We start from the raw sequence: 17480 nt of genomic DNA on the forward strand, positions 1-17480 counted from the left end.
TAAATCGGGTCAAATCAGACCAAATCTCTCTAGTGTATGAGGGCCTTAAGATCACACTTCCTGTAAATCTGCTGTCATAGTCTGACCCTCCTCAGTCTACTGCACTGGAGCTACAGTGGGATTCCGGAATTCTGTGAAATGATGGAGGAAAAACTTGTGGCCAGGACCATTTGAAGTCCCCATGTCCCTACAACAGTGGTGCTCAATCAGAATACAGTAGTCCTATGCGTTCCTGGTGTAATCAGGTGCCTTGGCTGTTGCCCAGTGAAGCTATAGCATGGAAAAGCAAGAGGATCACACTGTACCCCAGGAGGAGGGAACTTACATTTATAAACTTACGTCTCGGTTTATTATCACCTTACATTGGGCGAGATTCACCAAACTAAAAATGCCGTAAAAATCTAGTTTTCGGGGTTTTTACTGCATTTTCATATGCAGCAAAGCCCCACCGCCGGGGCTTCACTGCAGGGGTTACGCCAGTTCTAGATGGCGTAACCCTATGGAAGCCTACGGGTTTCCCTTTGCGTCCGCCACCACACCGCGCACCCCCCGCCAATCCGCGACGCACCCCCCTCACCTGTGTCCGGGCAGCCTCCTGCTGTGCTGCCCGGACCAGTGACCTCCTCCTCCCTGCACCTCTTCCAAATGCAGGGAGGAGGAAACAGAGCCCTTAAAGCCGGGTAAGGGTGCAGGGAGGAAGGGGGGAACCCGCTGCACATCGCCGGCCATCGCCTTTGAGTTAATAATCGCATATGTTAGTGCATATGCGATTATTAACAATGCGAATGCCGGTGATGTGCACCGGGGGTTATAAGAGAATCCCGCCCATTGAAACATAATCTATTTTTCTTCATATATGCACCAAATATTTAATAATATGGGCTTCTATATTGAAAAGAAAGACCACTAGATATTAGTGGAATAATGGGTGCTAATTATTAGCAAGTATTTGAATATATTTGAAGAATAATTGATTCTCTAGTAAAATGACAATTGAAAAGATGACCTAATTACCTATTTTGCTGAGGTAGGGTTATCAGCTATATAGAACAATAGAACTGTTACAGTATGTGACACCTAAAAGACCAAAACAGTTGGACAATGCGTTTTACCGCATCATTCCATCCGTAGGCTATTAATACACTACGGAACGTAAGCAGCAGCTATGCTAAAAAAAACAGTTTAAGCGGCGCTTTAAGGACTACAATTCAAATATCAAAATATGATTTATTTATATATAAAAAAACACAATAAATACAATGTACAGTACCACCGGCCGGCAGGAAATATAATTATCCCAACATATATAGACAAAAATTATTTCTTAAAAACACATTACTGCATAATCAAATAACTCCTCCACAATTAAAGTATTCCAGCTAATGGACCTTTTTATAGTCATCCAGCTGGTTTTTTTTCCTTTTTAGAGGCTCTTTTTAGCCTTGGGTGAGGTTTTGCATAGAATACTAATAGAAATAATGTCCTATTTGTTTCAGGGAGAATAAGTAATAATCTTATCCAGCAACAAGCAATTGGTGGTAAGCAGGTTAGTCAGTCATACTCTCGGATTTTAGTTAGTCTTTTTAGACCAGGCAACTTTAAACAAGCTGTTTAGTGCTCACTCATTCAGCAAATTAGTAGAGAAATGGATTTAATACTTATGCTCCGTTGGACCCAGGCAGGAGGGTTTAGATTTGTACTTCACTGGGGGCGAGATGCGGCTCACCTGGAGCGGGTCCCCGGCTGCTGATCTTTCCAACTTGCGCAGCCCTCTCAGGGACTCCCAGCTCTGGTGTTAGTGTCCCCGTCTCGAATGGTAGGGGCAAGGTGCGGCTCACCTGGAGCGGGTCCCCGGCTGCTGGTCTTCCCGTATTGTGCAGCCTTTTCAGGGACTCCCGGCTCCGGCGTTCGTTTCCCCTTAGCTATGCTAAGATATGGTAATGCAGGAGGAGGAGCCTGGTATAAAATTTGTGCATTTGTGATTCAGTGCTGAGTTCTAGGGCGCAGCATTGGATCACTTGTGACACCAGCAGCCGGCTGAGTGACCCTAAGGTCGCGCAAACCAATCGCTGCAGCTCTTTACAAAAGGCCAAGGAAAACTCTGGGGGCAATTCAGAACTGCACAATGTGTTCCGAATTTGATCCCCCGGCCGATGGGGGTTTGCGCGTGCCCAATTATGCACATGTGCAAACCCCCTCAGCGAGCACCTTTGTTGAATTTTTCATTTGCCGATATGCTCCCTGTCTGATGACAGGCAGGGGCCGTTCTGGCAGGCCCGCCCATCGCTTCTTGGGCGTGCCCACAAAAATGGTGGGTGTGCCCATAGAAATGCTGGGCGGGCCCATCAAAATGCAGACGTTCTCCTGTCTGCTCTGGGCGGGGACGGCTGACGTCATGTGATGTCAGCGACTGCCCCCATTTTGGCCATCTATAAAAGTATAGACTTATTTTTATCTGCAAAGGGAGGAAACATTATTCGAGCCACCATGTGTTTCCTCTGTGCGGCCGAATGCGAACGGATGTGTATGCGTACACATCCACATGCATGGTAGCGTGGGGATCCGGGCGACAGTGGGGGGTGCGTTTGGTAGGGCAGCGTTTACTTGCTCTTGCTAGGCAGCGAAAATACGCAGGTGGTCTGAACCAGGCAGTCTGTTGGAAGACATAGACCTTGGCCTGTAATCAGCCCGTATTTTCCTGAATGGCGAAAGCTGCGGATCATGAGGTTCTCAGCCAAACATATCCGACCTTAAACACCTGGTAGTCATAGTTAAAGCTCTGAAAATTTTGCAAGGCGATGGAATGTAATGAATTTGCACAGTAAAAATAATATTTCCGCTGTCTGAGCAGGTGGTATGTGCAGATCTGACTGTACAATTATTATTTTTTAGGAGACGAACACCGTGTTTTTATCAAATATTTAAACATAGCAAAGATCCAACAATATACATATAATGATGCCAGTGGTGTATAGGAATTTAATTGATTGTGACAAAAGAACATAGAATTATTTTTCAGGGTGTTTTTAAGTAAAAACATCAAATTGTAAAGTTTGTCTTGTGATAAGTTATATTATTATAATATTATTCTATTTCTCATCCAGGGTAAGGAAACGTGCTGAGAAGATCGCGAAGGACAAGCTGCATCCCGGTCACAACCTGTTCGACATCCTACCATACGGAAGACGGTTCAGGTCCATCCCCGTCAAAAGCTTCTTTCCGAATGCAATCCCAATATCAACAGCCAAACAACGTGTCCCTACTTGGCGACCTGACCACCATAGTCGTAGCTAGAAATGAAATGCATGTAATGTCTTTATGTAATATATGTAATGTCTACCCCCCGCCCCTTTTCATCCCTGCTTGATACTGCACTGTAATCCACAAAAAATTCTTAGGGCCAAATGTAATAGGGTGAGAGTTTCAGAAAGTGAGAGATTTTGGGAGAGTTTTCCCCTTTTTTTAAAGGAGCAATCAATTACACTGCAAAACCAGGTTGCTTTTGCCATGTAATTGAATGCTGCTTTAAAAAACAGGGGAAAACTCTCCCAAAATCTCTCACTTTCTGAAACTCTCACCCTATTACATTTGGCCCCTAGTGTGCGCAAGCATACATGGCCAATAAAGTTGATTCGATGATTAGCCATATTATGTTAGCCAACCATATGTAATGTTATGGTAGTTTATTTCTGGTTTCAAGATAGAGCTGTATCTATGATGAGCACAAGTGGCCCCATACTGCACACCCGTCTCCCAGAACAGACCCATGGTGCTGGTGTGTGCCTGCAGAGGTTTTGCCAGTGGCGCTATCTTCTATGAAACTAACATGGTTTCCTATGGCGGTTTCCACCACAGGAAGTAATGTTATGTAAGTTACATGGGCTCCTATGATGGGAACCGGAAAATCGGCCTTGTCACTGTCGACCACGTTTCCGTCGATCTTTTGCTCGCGAAAGTGCAACTGGCCATCGATAGTGTATAACTATTCAATGGATGACCATCAATGTTTTACATATCGATGGTCATCCATTTTCTCTGATTGAGTGGCCTGTGGGCAGGGCAGGCGACAGGGGGGGTCAAAGGGGACACTCGTACCGGGCCCGACCAGTTGAGGGGCCCCAAGACTTTGAGGGACTCGGGGTCTGAAAGCATGGCTGCCTAATCACTTGTCTGGCTACCTGTACTAATGAGTATAGTGACATCACGCAACACACTAATCCACACAACACACAACGCACAATGCTGTGCCCTCCCATCTCTGCCCTCCCGTATTATATTGCATTGTAAATATTAATTATCTATTTACTTCTAATAATAAAAAAATACATTCAATATGCAATGTAATAAGAATCCGCGTTCGGTGTTGGGGGGCCCTCCGAGATATCAGTGTTCCGGGCCCCAAGATTTCTGTTGCCAGCCCTGTCTGTGGGACAATCAAAATATGGGGGCGGGGCTTTGCAGGTGTCTGTAGGTCAATTTATTATAACCATTTTCATCCAGTACGCATTGTAACTTTTTGTCCATTTAATAAAGTTATGTTGATATGTTCTCAAATAACTCACATGTCAGACTTCATTTGTTTTTATCTATGATTAATTGAGGTTGTGTTTGCAGTTTGGGAAAGGCTGGCATATATCATGTAGTTAGACATTGTATCCAATTATATCATCAGTAATAAAACATCCTTAACATGCACTTTGAAACAATATTTGAACAAACTCATAGTAGAAAAGTTGCTATAGTTTTTGGAGAGAATAGGGATGGTATTGCGCTCTACTCAGATACTTGTGGGGTGGTGCAGCAAATTCTGGGTTCCGTCCACTAACCTTGGTGGTTGATTTGGTGAGAGACTGGGTAAATTGCGCACTCGTGATCAATGCTCCTATGGGTGCTTTGTAAAGACACTGTATCAATCCACAGAGATATCCATAGCTATGTATCACCTAATGTCTAGAATGAACCAGATGGATGTATGGCAAAACACTTTATTTATTCACACTATAATGTGCGGTTGTCATAAATACAAGTGCTGCCTGTCAAGTGCTGGATTGTGGGGGATTGGGTGGGTGGGGCGTGGGCTGGGGAATAATGTGGTGGGCTGACCACCGCACTTTCCTCAAGGGGCTGTGGTTATTGGAGGGTGCTGACTGCCCAGTACAGTACTGGGGCACCAAAGTCTTTTGTGGGTTCTGCAAATGTGGAAACTCACACAGGGTGGTGGTGCGGGGGGCTGGCGTCCCGTCCCCCAGCAGTGCACCTCTTAACTGTGTGTAGTGTCCTTGTCTTCACAGTCCCGCGGTGTCCTTGTCAGAATCCTCACTCCAGCCATGGCTTGGTCAGCGCTGCTGCAAATGTGGAAACTCACACAGGGTGGTGGTGCGGGGGGCTGGTGCCCCGTCCCCCCACAGCGCACCTCTCACCTGTGTGTAGTGTCCTTGTCCTCACGGTCCCGTGATGTCCTTGTCAGAATCCTCACTCCAGCCATGGCTTGGTCAGCGCTGCTGCAAATGTGGGAACTCACACAGGGTGGTGGTGCGGGGGGCCGGTGCCCCGTCCCCCCACAGCGCACCTCTCACCTGTGTGTAGTGTCCTTGTCCTCATGGTCCCGTGATGTCCTTGTCAGAATCCTCACTCCAGCCGTGGCTCGGTCAGCGCTGCTAGTTTATGCAGGTATTATACTGCTCAGACCTCATCATAATTTTAGATCTATGAATAATACATGGGATAATGCATGGGAACACCCAATGAAATGCTGGGCATTCCCATCGCCCCATCCGCCTCCCAGGGCTGGCAACAGAAATCTTGGGGCCCTGTACACTGATATTTCCGGGGCCCCCCGCCCTTCAACCCCCCCTTACATATGCGTGCACGCTGGCGTGGATATGGGCAGGCAGCTGACATCGGGTGATGTCAGCTACTCGCCCCCCGCACACGCGTCACTGCCTCATTACCATGAGAACACCCAGCGTTCTCATGGGAACGCCCATGGAATGCTGGGTGTTCCCATATGGTAATGGGGCAGCCCGGCAGCCCCGCCCATCTCTGCCCCTCGCACGACGCAATGGGTGCGTGCACCCAGCGAACCGAAAGTTCACCGTGGGTACACGCACACTACGTCTGCACATACGCAGAAACATCGCCCCTCCGTGCAAATGCACAGTGGACCGAATAGATATGAATAACCCCCAAAATCTGAATAATTGCTCTGCTAAATCAAAGAAACTTATTTTAAAGTTATTGCTCCCAAGGCTTGGCATGGCAGTGTGCAGCATGGCCGCATGGCAGTGTGCAGCATGGCCGCATGGCAGTGTGCAGTGCTGCTAGTGGTGTTTCTAAGTCTTATTTTTAATTGGAGCAATAGCAATAAAGATCCCCTGGCTGGGACTCAAACACAGCAATATTTCAAGTGCTTTGTATCCAAAGATTCGCAGCCATTTATAACTTAAACAAGCCAGGGGATCTTTATTGCTATTGCTCCAATTAAAAAAATAAGACTTAGAAACACCACTAGCAGCACTGCACACTGCCATGCGGCCATGATGCCATCATGAGCTCCAGGCTCCTTGTCTCCTTCCCTCCACTAGTCTCCTTACCTGGCTATTTTGAGGATCATCCAGGGGGGGTCTTTTATTCAAATGTGCTTCTGGGACTGGCACATCTGCAGGAGGACGAGGACCCGATTAAAGCAGGCAGCGGGGCAGATCAGTTTCAAAATCCTGGGCATCCAGATTCCACCGACGTGCCCTGCCCAGTGACCTCACACTGACCGTCACCACAGACAGTCAGTGCGGAACGCAGAGCAACTATGCCGCACATGCGCAGTCAGGTCAGCGGTGCGCAGTGCAGCATAGTAGAGTGCAGACAGCCGACTCAGGCTCAGCCTCCGAGCGCTGAGCGGCTGACTGCGACGCCGACGTCAGGACCTGGGCTGGCTGGCGGTCGGGCGGAGACGGAGTGAGTGACAACTGTACTGTCAGTCTGTCACTCACAACAAGCACTGCTGCGGGAGAGACCCGGCGGCGCGCACGGTACGCTGCATAGATCACAAGTGAGCAGCTGCAGCCTGCACAACACTGTAAGGAAATAAGTGTAGCCCCTCGACGTGATGGCCCCTTAGGTACCCGTGAGAATGGAACTTAACACTACACACCAAACACACGGTGGCGAGTTAAGAAACACTCTGTTTTATTATCACAAAAGCAGCTAGTTAAAAAGCAGAATACATGGGGGTGTACAAGTATATGTTACATTCTTATTGGTTTGTTAATAGTTGCTGGGCAGATTCAACAGGGGGGCATACAAAATATCATACACAAGAGAATGGGTAAGAGAGGGGGGGGGGGGGGTTTCCATTATAAGGGAGTTTATGCAGGAGCACACTGCATACCAAAACCAAGGGGGGAGTAAAAACTCAGTATCGAGAGATAAGGCACGCTCAGGCTTACAATGTGTGACCTTGCAACGTAACCATGGAAAAAACAGTCTACGTGCCATTTCTTATATGCTACATGGATTCCTAATTTTAACCCTTCAATCCCCTCTTAGAATCATAAATTTAGATGATATGATTCTTCTTACTAAACCCCTTATTTCTGTGTTTAGCAAGATACTGCTTGTAGCCTTCAGGGAAATTTGCGTGTGCAGGGGCAATGGATTCATACATAAGAGTGTTCTCAATACCTTTGGTAGCAAGTTTCCTGCAGCATGGTATAATACAAAATACAATAACACAAATAATAGCAAGAATAATCAATATATAGATTCCTAACTGAACAAGGGCCTGTTCTATACCATTTTTCAAACCATCCAAAAATTGATATCGGAATACCCTGTTTCTATGGCTATGGTATCTTCAAAGGTGGGGTTGTCTATGGCTAGCATGTCTTTGAAGGTGGATATATGTGATGTGAGGAGCTTACCTATTTTGTTCTTCTGCTTCTGTGCGCTTGGGACATAATTTTTATTATTAAACATATCTTGTATACGGAAGGCTTGTCGATGATCCCTGCCTGCGTTTCTGGGGTACCATATTCCAAACACATACAGGCCATTATCGTGGGTGCTAGGATTTTCTATATTTATTGTAAACTTGCAGGGTTTGGAGGCTTTAAAAATGGGGAGTCTTTCCTTTAGGGTAGAGTGGCACGGGGTAGATTGCTTAAAGATAGTCATTCTATCTATGAGGGCTTTACCATGTTTATCCTTCCTATCCAGGGCTTCAGCAGGGCGGTAACCCCATCTATCCCCCGAATTCCAGGCTGCCGCCCTCCAATAATCACAGTTATTTCCCCAGTTGTGGCCTGTTACACAAATATAAATAGTTTCTGGCCTCATATTGGATGTCTGGGCCCACCGTATGGCTTGGTCAACAGATTCCCTTCATTCAGCTAGTTTTGGGAACTGGAAATAATCAAGTACAAATGTGGCAGTATAAGTGTTAGATGAGTTATACCATAGGGTTAGTAGTTCACCATCTTGGGTTATATCTACTTCAGTCTTATACATAGGGATATAGGGAGTAATGACAAACAAAATCATCAAGGTCCAGGCCAGAGAGTGGCTCAGGGCTTGCGGCATCAGAAGATGGGTCCTCTTCTCCATGTTGGAGGTCAGGGCTGTCTACCCCCGTTAGTACCTCTCCTTGTTGGGGGTCAGAGTTGTCTACTCCCGTTAGTACCCCTTCCTCGATCTGTTCTCTATCCGGGACGTTACTCGGGACTTTCTTCACTCTGGATGCGTGTATCCACGTCGGGCCTTCTTCAGTTAGGACAGCCGTCCTGGTTACTGCTACGACTTCCGTCTCTGGACCATAGGTGAAATCTCCTGGACCTTTATTCCTGGGGAGAACCTTCACAACGACTTTGTCTCCGACCTGAAAAGGATGTGTTGATTCCTGTGGATTAAAAAGATTTTTACGTACAACATCATTTTCAATTTCACTCAGTCTGGTCATGAGGGATCTGACATACTCTTCTCTAATCTATTCTAGGTCCCCTTCCTGTACTACTAATGGTTTCTTAGCCCAGGGTGTGGGGAAAAGTCTTCCTATTAGTATTTCAAAAGGTGAATAACCCAGAGTCTGTTGGGGGGTCATTCTAATTTCTGCTAGGACTATGGGGAGGGTTTGTTTCCATTTATTAAATGTTCCTCCTGTTGCTTTCCTAAGTTTGTCCTTTAAAGTCCTATTCATCCTTTCCACAATTCCTGAACTTTGGGGATGATAAGGAATGTGAAATTTCCAATCTATTTGCAGTGCTTTTACTAAGGCTTGTGTGATTTTTTGCTGTAAAGGCAGTGCCTTTGTCGCTATCTATCTGCAGCGGGCATCCCCATCTAGGGATGATTTCTTGTGTTAGAATTCTTGCTACAGTTTTAGCATCTTCTGCTTTTGTTGGGAATGCCTCTGGCCATCGTGAAAACATATCCACTATAACCAAAGCATACTCCTGTTTTGTACCTTTGTTAGGTATGTGTGTAAAATCAATTTGCAAATGTGTGAAAGGAGTAGTTGGGTACTCCAGGTGTTGATGCTTTGCTTTCATTGGGTTATTGGGATTGTTGCGTAGACAAATAATGCATCTGCTGACATACTGATCTACCAACGTTTTAACATCTGTAATGTAAAAATCTTTGTTTAAAAGCATAGCTGTGGTGTTTTTTGCTATGGTGTCCTACCCCGTGGTAGTGAGCAATGAACAATGGGGCGCTTGATTGTGGTATGCATGGCTTCCCCTCTTTGCAGATCAATCCTGTTATAGGATTTTTCTGCAATATTGGAAATAACCAGTCATCCAAGTCTTTTTGTGATGCTGAGCTTTGTAGTTCAGTGATCAGGTTTATCTTTCTACATTTGGCAAGCTCTTGTGAGCGCTATGAGTTCTGCAGCTTGTGCTGATTGATATGGAATGGGTCTCGCTTCTAAAATGTCATTTGGGAGGCGTACCACTGCGTAGCCTTCCTGGTATGTAGAGTCATTGGGTCTGCTGCATGAGCCGTCCACAAAAACATGGTCAGAACCTGGTATTGGTACAGGGGACATGTCAAGTCTCGGGGAGGTCTCTGACTCTATTGATGCAGAACAGTCATGATCGTCAGGAATGTCATCCTGGGGGCCCTTTAGTCCTAAAAGTGCATTTAGAATGGGTGCGGGGCCTGAGGATGCGTTTGCATACTTAATGGTGAGTGAGGGGCTTCCTAGCAACAGGACCTCATCTCCACTAAGACGCTGGGCTGACATGTTATGTGTGTAGCCCTTTAAGAATTGTCATGACATCATGGGTTGTGTGAAGGACAGTTGGGTGGCCTAGGGTGAGTGTGGTTGCCATCTCAGCTACCATTGCACAGGCCGCCAGTGCCCGAAGACAGGCAGGCATACCTTGGACCGACACCGGCATCACTTTGGAAAAGAATGCCACGGGGCGCAGCTTACCTCCATGTTCTTGTGTCAGCACACCCGCCATGGTTTTACATTTGTCCCTTGCATATAAATGAAATGGTTGTACATAGTTTGGGAGGGTCAATGCCGGACTTTTCATCAACATACATTTAAGGCTTTCATATGCATTTAACATTTCTTGTGACCATTGTATCTGTTTAGGTTTGTCATTGAGTGTGGCTTGTCTCAAAATGTTATCATAGTAGGAACAGTCAGAAATCCACTGTCTGCAATAGTTTATCATTCCCAGAAAAGACAGCATTTCTTTCTGAGTGGCTGGGCGGACCAGACCCAGTACAGACTGAATGCGTTGTGGACTGACTTTCCTCTCTCCCTTTTTCAAGACAAAACCTAAATAATCAACATTCTTTTTGCACCATTGCATTTTTGTTTTTGACACTTTGTGCCCACATTCACAGAGCCAGTTTAATCAGTGATATACCATCCTCTCGGCATGCCTCCTTTGTTGAACTACAGATAAGCAGATCATCTGCACACTGTAGCAGGACTGAACCATAGGGGGGGTGCCAGGGGGTTAATGTGGCTTGGAGCACGATGCTGTACACAACAGGGGAGTCAATATACTCCTGTGGCAGTCTGCATCATGTTAACTGCTGGCCTCAAAAGAAAATGCAAATAACAGTTGTGTCTGGGTGTTCACAGGTATGCTAAAAAATGCATTTTTTCAAATCGGTTACTGAGAAGTAGGCGGCATCTACAGGGATGGCTGAGATGAGTGAGTTTACATCAGGTACAATGGGTGCAATGGGGACAATTAATTGGTTTATTGCTCTGAGGTCCTTTTGACCATATCTGAGGATTTACAGTGTCTAATTCAGGGTTTGAGTCAGAACTGTCAGTCATGAGCAAGTGTGGTGATGAAACATCAATTCCTTTTCCTGCTTCTGATGCACTGATTGTGATTTCTAGCACAGAGAGAAGATCTCTGCCTAGCAAATTGATTGGGCAGTCAGGTATTACAGTAAATTCATGTTTTCCCATGTCATGGCCCTTTAAGGTCTGTCCCTGCCAGTCAATCTGAAATCTGGGGTTGTCTCTAGGTCTGGGTTGGCTGGGCTGCATGGGGTTACTGACCTGTCGGGGTTTGTTTGAAGGGAACGGACAGTCTCTAGCCCAATGGCTATCCCTTTCACAGTTATAGCAGCTTGTCTGCCTGTTGGGTGGGGGTCCCGCAGGAGCCCTCTGAGGTAGTCTGTCTCTAGGAGGACGGAATGGTTTATTCTGTCTCCTAGGATTGTTTTGATTTTGGAAGCGTATGAACGGGGTATGTGATGGTGTGACAGTGTTTCTTTTAACTTCAAAACAACCTGCTGCTTCCTTTTCATACAAATGTTTTTCAAAATCCTTCACTGTATCAGAGGTCCAAGTTAAAACACACTGCTTCACAGCGAGGATATGTGTCGGCAGCAGATTATTAATGAAAGTGGAAACAAGTAAATTATCATTATGCAGAAGCGGCAGACCTGCTTCCTCGGTCCAGCACTTCTTGAATCTCTTCCAGAAATCTGTCACTGTTTCTGACACTTTCTGTTTACAACTTACAGCTATGGGGAGAGATGAGCGTGCTTTAAACACTTCATTCATATGTGCAGCAAGTTGATCCCACATAGCATCTATGCCTTCTTGTGTGTTAAGTGGGTAACCTACAGCTGTTTGTGTGACTGAGGGTACACTGATAAGTGGAACTTTTTCCCAGTCCCATCCATTGTAATGGTCAATTATACCATCAACAATGAGTCTCATATCTTCTTGGGTAAAGCTGCGTCCTTTGCATGCTTTCTTTAAATATGTTATGCATCCTATTGGTGTTATCATTGGTTTGGGACGATTTTTAATTATCCTATCCATCCCGCTAAATTGTCTACCCAAGGGTTAATAAAATAGTAATTTGTGGGGGAGACACGGGCAACATATTCTTTACATGTCTCTCCTGGTAAAGGCGGGGGATATTCTGTTTATTTACTCTGATGTGATCCCATAATATAACAGTCTGTCAGTCAATATGGTCACAATAATATCTGTCACAAGTCAAGTCGCAATTGTACTTAAAATCACTTTAAACAAAATGACATTCAGTAGCCAAATCACTTTGCAAATCTACTTAGAATCGCTCTAAACAAAAATGACACTCAGTGGCCGTACACTTACCACCCGTCTACTGAGTATCCTTAATACAAAATATACAGTACAATTGTATATAAGACAGACAGAACACTTCAGCGTACGTGCACTTACCACCCATCTACTGAGTGTTTAAACAAATACACAGTTGCAACATTAACAGACAAACATATATTTTAGGCGATCAGATCGAGGAGGCTTTCTCTATGTGAACCCCTGGTTCAATTGCGGTATCCCGGATACCTGTTTTATGACGTGGACCCCTGGTCCTTGTATCCCTGATACGTTTTATGGCGCCTTAAATTTTCCTCAATCAACTACGTAATCTCAAGTCCCGGACTTGAATTACCTTTATTACGTGTTCCCTGAACACGGTCTCGTATCACGTGTTCCCTGAACACGGTCTTGTCTCAGTTCAGTTTCAGCGTTTTGGCTGCAATTCCACGGCAGAAAAGACAGACAACAAAATTCTCTATCTTACCGCGTAGGAGACAGTCAAGCTGATCCCAGACTCGGAGCCCCCAGATTGTAAGGAAATAAGTGTAGCCCCTCGACGTGATGGCCCCTTAGGTACCCGTGAGAATGGAACTTAACACTACACACCAAACACACGGTGACGAGTTAAGAAACACTCTGTTTTATTATCACAAAAGCAGCTAGTTAAAAAGCAGAATACATGGGGGTGTACAAGTATATGTTACATTCTTATTGGTTTGTTAATAGTTGCTGGGCAGATTCAACAGGGGGGCATACAAAATATCATACACAAGAGAATGGGTAAGAGAGGGGGGGGGGGTTTCCATTATAAGGGAGTTTATGCAGGAGCACACTGCATACCAAAACCAAGGGGGGAGTAAAAACTCAGTATCGAGAGATAAGGCACGCTCAGGCTTACAATGTGTGACCTTGCAACGTAACCATGGAAAAAACAGTCTACGTGCCATTTCTTATATGCTACATGGATTCCTAATTTTAACCCTTCAAACACATACGGGGGTGACAACACTGACGGGCCCTGGCCGGGCCCTGGGGCCCCTCAGATCGCCGGGGCCCGTCACACATGTCCCCTTTGACCCCCTCTGTCGCCGGCCCTGCCGCCTCCCCCCCAACAGTGCAGGTTGGCAAGGGTGCTCGCACAGAAGGCATGCATAACTAATTATGTGCACGCGCTGGACCTAACCATCGCTCCCCTGTGCGCGGGGGACCGAATGGATTGATATCAGGGCCCGTAGCCCTTATGGGTAAAGATAGTTTTGCAATAAAATCCCTTTAATGCGGGACACCTATGATTTACCCAGGTTCTATGGTTAATTTAAACCAGGTGACACGCAGGCTTGAATTTAGCCAGCCACAGAACCTGTGTAAATCATAGGTGTCCCAGATTAAATGTATGTTATGGCAAGCCTAATTATAAGGTACAGAACTCCACAGATGTTACTGGCATTGGAAGTGGAACATTAGAAGTGCCGGTATGGAGAGTAGAAGTGAATGGCCGAGGCTTGGGTGACACCTATGCTCCCAGAAGCTCCAGGGTTTTTGATAGTATGAAACTAATTTTACCGTTTTTAATCTCCTGCCGGCAAAAGACATGAACTCTATCACCAGCACAGAAAACACCAGCAAATGCTCAATGCAGTACTCGTCATCTCTCCAGTACAGTCAGAATATCTGGGGAATAACACAGCTTAGACATACAAAAGCCGTTGTTTATTATTTTATATTATTTTATTGGTATTGCATACTTGTCTTATCTTTATCTATCTCCTTTCACTTTAAAACTCTTCTTTTATTTATTTTAATTATTTTATCCCAGTTGCTCCTAGCGCTTTGATTATATTTCATCCAATTGTAATTCTATGCTATTCACCTCATCATAGCCCCACTAATTTACAGTACAGTACATGATACGACAATGTGCGGTGTTTGTTATAGGACAGGGTCAAATTATGCAATTGACTGTCCTGCAGGGGCTTCCCAGGGTTAGGGTTAGTCTACTGGGGAGTGTATGGTTAGGGTTAGGCTACTGGGGAGTGTATGGTTAGGGTTAGGCTACTGGGGGTGTATGGTTAGGGTTAGGCTACTGGGGGTGTATGGTTAGGGTTAGGCTACTGGGGGTGTATGGTTAGGGTTAGGCTATAGGGGTGTATAGTTAGGGTTAGGCTACTGGAAGGGTGTATGATTAGGGTTAGGCTGCAGGGGGGGGTGGGGGGCTACTACTGACCCCAAAAAGCTTTGAGCACCTTTTTCATGAACCTGTCTCATTTAAGCCTAATTTCAAGAAAACACAAGTCAAGAAAAAAATTAAAAACACAATAATCAGAAATACAAATATGCAGAAACAGATAAGGTAGTTATTGGTTAGGTCTGACTTTCCATACGCTTTTAGTGTGCTTTAGCCACTTTGGTGGTATGCCTGGAAACATTCCAGGCTGAGCTGCGCTGCAGGCGTGGGCTCTCTCAGAAAATTAAGGGGCATACCACAATAAGGAGGTGTGCGTCAGTGGTGCCTCCAGCTGTGCACCACTGGCGCACCACCTCTAGGGGCACCCTGTCGCCCCACCCCCCCTGTTGCTCACCTCTGGCCAGTCCCCACCCTGGCGATCATACGCTGGATCGCCGGGCTCACATGCTGCTGCCCCCGCCGCCATTCGCAGCATTGACCAGGTGGCAGGTCCCACTTGAAAAAGTTTGCTTGAGAGTTCGGGCGCCCGAACACATAAATGCCTGAGCGCGCCCAAGCCGCCCTGGACCTCCCCGAGTGACTGCAAGTAGCCCAAGCCAGCAGCAGCCCCATGGGAGCAGGGGCCGCTGCAGAAGGCAGTGGCTGCCCCTAACTTATGTGGTGAGTATTTCTGCCCTGGTAGGTTTGCCCTGCTCCAGGAAAACCCACCACTCAAGCAGTTAATATATATTTTTACTGAAAACAAAAATGATGCAATTGCTTAAATTCAGAAATTATATTGTATTGGAAAAGTGTGCAAAAAACAAGCACATAAAATGGATGTATTTCTTTTATTATTATTAGTTATTTATATAGCCCACACATATTCCACAGAGCTTACAATCTATATTCCCTACTACATGTACACGCACACGCATTCATTCTAACAGTAGCGCACGCAGGGGGGGGGGGGGGGTTCTGAGTACCCAGAAACCCCCCCAGGAATCTAAGGGACCTAGACTGAAAGCTGAGGATCCCCTCTTTCCATGGGTACAAGAATTTTAAAAAATGGACCCTGGGGAACCGGAGATATCTTAAGATATTTCAAGTTCTGTCTGTCTGAGTTTTTCTGAGGATATATTCCAAAAGCTGGGACTCTCCCCCTTTGATGGACACTAGTAGCTTGTCTCTACTCTGCCCACCCAGAACCAGAGATATCAGCCTTCCAGCAGCTGGTTACTGTTACAGCTCCAAACACCCTGTATGTAGTTTTATATACTCGTTGGCAGATTGCTCTGCCTCCTGAACTCTGATCCCCTAGTCCCCAACACCATTTGGTAGGAGGGATTCTCTAGTTTTTAATTCCATTAAAATATAAGAAATCTAATTCTGGGAACTGGAGATATCTGCAGTCATATTTGCTGGTACCAAAAGAGGTGAAGGGAGAAAAAGAAAACCCTTTTTGGGGGCACTCTTCAATCACAGACCCATAGTGTATGGGTTGATACTGAATATAAGAACAATTTTTAATAGATATGCATTAAAAGGATATATGGAATCCAAGCCGCCTAGATGGTTAGCTAAAAGGCTATTTGCAAAAATATTTATGAAATAATGTTTGGAGATGATGTTCCCTCAGTGTACCCAAATTGTGATCCTCATTTATATTTTTATACCAATATATAGGTAATTTTAGTTTATGTAAAATCATAGGTCACTTGGTACCATGGGGGAACCTTTTTTCTCTCCACGCAGGTTTGGAAGGTAAATATGGATGGCAGTAATATGTAAGAAATCAAAAAATAGTATACATAGGTCGCAGTGTATAAGTAGATGTCTATACTGTCATATTACCAGTCAGGAGTATTTATGTAATGATAGCGCTATTAAGGAATTGTGCAGTAGGAACAATTGGGAAGCTATGTCCTGTCCTACAATGCGTGATGTCAGAAATGTCAGTGGCACCCCATGGTCAGGATAGCTGGTGCCATCAGACTGAAAAACAGAGCGGATTTAGTATGGATGATACAGAAAGCCGCTGGACAAGTCCAGCGGTTACCTCAGCGGCGTGTGTAGAGCGCCCTGGTAAGTAGTATGGATCCAGCCGTCTGTGTGTGAATGCGCTATAGCTCCTGCATCTTCCTCGCCTGCTGGAAGCCGGTCACGTCGGTGCACAACGTGATCCGGCAGCTCCAACGTACGTTTCGCAAATAGCTTGGTCACGGGAGGTGTGTTAGTCTGCTATGTGGACTGGTCTCTTGTAGGCTTGCTGGGCCAATCGAATTGTCCGTATGTGATACGGACAATTCGATTGGCCCAGCAAGCCTACAAGAGACCAGTCCACATAGCAGACTAACACACCTCCCGTGACCAAGCTATTTGCGAAACGTACGTTGGAGCTGCCGGATCACGTAGTGCACCGACGTGACCGGCTTCCAGCAGGCGAGGAAGATGCAGGAGCTATAGCGCATTCACACACAGACGGCTGGATCCATACTACTTACCAGGGCGCTCTACACACGCCGCTGAGGTAACCGCTGGACTTGTCCAGCGGCTTTCTGTATCATCCATACTAAATCCGCTCTGTTTTTCAGTCTGATGGCACCAGCTATCCTGACCATGGGGTGCCACTGACATTTCTGACACCACGCATTGTAGGACAGGACATAGCTTCCCAATTGTTCCTACTGCACAATTCCTTAATAGCGCTATCATTACATAAATACTCCTGACTGGTAATAT

Source organism: Crinia signifera, chromosome 1 (genome assembly GCF_055691185.1).
Source record: "Crinia signifera chromosome 1, ASM5569118v1, whole genome shotgun sequence".
NCBI classification, from domain to species: Eukaryota; Metazoa; Chordata; class Amphibia; order Anura; family Myobatrachidae; genus Crinia; species Crinia signifera.